The sequence below is a fragment of the Triticum dicoccoides genome, chromosome 7B, assembly GCF_002162155.2.
Source record: "Triticum dicoccoides isolate Atlit2015 ecotype Zavitan chromosome 7B, WEW_v2.0, whole genome shotgun sequence".
NCBI classification, from domain to species: Eukaryota; Viridiplantae; Streptophyta; class Magnoliopsida; order Poales; family Poaceae; genus Triticum; species Triticum dicoccoides.
The window spans coordinates 741,681,800-741,684,659 of record NC_041393.1 but is presented as its reverse complement, the minus strand read 5'-3'; the positions used below and the strand labels follow the sequence as shown (position 1 = coordinate 741,684,659).

The window sequence follows — 2,860 nt, the reverse complement described above, 5'->3', positions numbered from 1 at the left end:
CAAGTTGCATTCCAGATGAATCACAATAAAATCAATACCCCCATCAAGCCAATGATCTGTTCATCCAGATATGTGTGAAATTTCAATGCCATGCTTCAGTATCCATTGTCTGCCGTCATAGTTCTCCAAAACATGAACTTCAAATCGAATGGCAACACCATCATTATCCCTCTGGAAATTAGCATAGTGTAAGCGGCCCTGTGACAGCGGGATAAAACCATCAACCTTTCTTTTTTTGCGGGTGGTTAAAACCATCAAACTGACTACCAGGGAACCTGAATTTCATCCATGTTTCTCCCTTCGTGTCCCACGTAGCTACACAATTGCCTAACTCGAAGTCAAAGGTACAAAAAAGATTGCCATCAAGAAAGACTATTTCGGAGGAGTGCCACCTAGTGAGCCAGGTAAGTCGGTTCCGTCTCTTCTCCTTATAAACCCAGCCTCCGGTTTCAGACGAATAAACTGCCACTCCGGAAAGGTCGGTGTTCTCATGTACCCACTCAGACACATGGAAATCTATGGCTGGGTCGAAGCCCAAATATGCGGTGGCCACATCCTCAGGGCCATGCTTGAGTTGAGCAACAGGACCCACTTCTCCGTGGCGGGATTGCACACGACATAATGGAATGCGCCAACCTCGGCGGAAGGGTCGTACCAGTGGTAGAGGAGGAGGCCATTGCAGGAGTCCAGCAGATCGACACTGAGGCGGTGGTTGGGCTTGGGCAGAAAGGCGAAGGAGATGTTGAACGGTGGGTAGCAGCTCCCCGCGAGGGTAGTGAAGTGGAAGGACAATTTGGGAAGCCGCTCACTAGTGGTGCTGCTGTCATAGAAGAAGCCGGCTATGGTTTGGGGGAGCCTATTGCGGTGCTCTGGGTGGTAGATTAGGCCGAGCCAGTGCTTGGAGACACATTTGCAGCGGCACAATGCATTGACGGGGACGCGCGAGAGGATCTCCATGAGGAGGTCGTCGATGAGCCGTTCGGCCGGCGTCCCACCGAGGACAGCAGGACAAGATCTGCGGAAACATGAATGGCGGATAGGTTAGGGGAGCAGCGAAGGAGATATGTAACGGTGGCTGCTGATCTGAGTACCGGGCAACAATGGAAGCACGGTTTTTCTCCCGCGGGAGAGAGCTGTTCGCGACAATGGACATGGCGACGGGCGGAGCTGGGCAGCGGCGAGCAAGGTGGGAATGGCCGCGCCGTTTAAGCGTTCCAACGTCCCCGGTTTTGGGAACCTTCCAAAGGTTCCTAGCGGCTCCCTCTGGTTTTGGGAAACTTCTAGAAGGTTCCTGAACTGTGTTTTTTCCTTGTTCTATTTTTTGGTTTTCCTTTTTCTTTTGCTGTTTTTTCCTTTTCTCTCCTTTTTTCCTTTTCTGTCTATTTTTTTGTTTCTATTTCATTTTTGCTTTTCTTTCCTTTCATTTTCAATTTTACTTTTATTTCTTCAACTTAAAAAAAACATTATGTTTCATTTTTTGTTCGTAAATCCAAAAAATGCCTAGGATTTTCAAAAAATGTTTGTACTTTTAAAAAAGTTCAAATTATAAACAATTGTTCATAAATTTTTAAAAATCTTTGTATTTCAGAAAAATCCAAAAATGTCCATTGTTTCCAGGGTTTCAAAAAATGTTCACATTTCAATTGTTTGCAGTTGTCCAAAAAAGGCGCATTTTTAAAAAATGTTCAGAACATTTTCAAAATTTGTTCCCGCTTTCAAAAATAGGTCACATTTAAAAAAATCATGTTTCCATTTTGGCAGGAGTTTAAAAAATGTTCATGTCTTGAAAATTTGTTTCTGTATTTCAAATATAGATCGGTAGTTTAGTAAAAAATTATTTGGAACTTCAAAAGATGTTCCTGTTTTAAAAAAACGTTTACAATTTTTTAAAAATGCCGATGTTTCCATTTTTTAGGAGTTTCAAAAGATGTTTGCTTTTCCAAAAAAAAATTGAATTAAAAACTATGTTCCCAGTTCTGAAAAGTGTTCAAAATTTTCATAAAATGTTTTTCTAGCATTTAATGATTTTTTTTTTGCCTTCGAAAAAATTGCGTTCGAAACTTCAGAATTTTTTTGAATCTGCACTGTGGTTCAGTACTTAATAGTTTGTGTTGTCTTATAATTAGAAAAGTTCGCTGGCTCCGCTGGTTGTATTGCCTGCTGGAGTAGAAAGAGAAACCGGCTCAGAAAGCCAGCCAAATGGACGCTCTATGCGAAGCCCCATAAACTTGATGCGAAGAACGTCCTATAAGACCTCCCGTGACCAAGCGAGAATTAGGAGGGAGGTCCAGTTCAGCCCCGTCAGCAGCCACTTAGAGGCTCGTTGGTGCTCGCGGGAGAGAGGCAGCGGCAATCGGTCGAGTCCACCAAGAAAAAATATTACAACTATAATTTTTGGCGAAATGGGAATCGACTAGCTCGCCTACGTCATCAGACTTGGCGCAATAGCAATGTTCACGGATTTTCAACAGCAATGTTCGCTAAATCGAAAAAAGTTCATACATTTTGGAAAAAAGTTCGTCGATTTTGGTTAATAAAAAGTTCACCAGATTTTGAAGAAGTTCACGGATTTTACAAAAAAAATCTTAAATTCGAAAACATTTCATCAATTTTTTTAATAAAGTTCATGAATTTGAAAAGAGATCAGCTGATTTTGAATTTTTTTAAGGATTTCCCAAAAAGTTCATTGATTTTGATAAAAAAGTTCAGAAATTTTTTAAAAAATAAAAAATTCGGAAAAATTTCATCAATTTTAAAAAAAGTTCACAAATCCAAAAAATGTTCATATATTTGATAAAAATAAAAAAAGGGACAAGAAAAAGTAAAAAGAAAACAAAATGAATTGAAGAAGGAAGAAAAG

The 2,860-nt window shown here is 40.5% G+C and overlaps 1 pseudogene; it reads right to left on the bottom strand.

The window, feature by feature from the left end:
- Positions 1–3: 3 nt before the first annotated feature.
- Positions 4–1,153, bottom strand: LOC119339621 (annotated as a pseudogene).
- Positions 1,154–2,860: the final 1,707 nt, after the last annotated feature.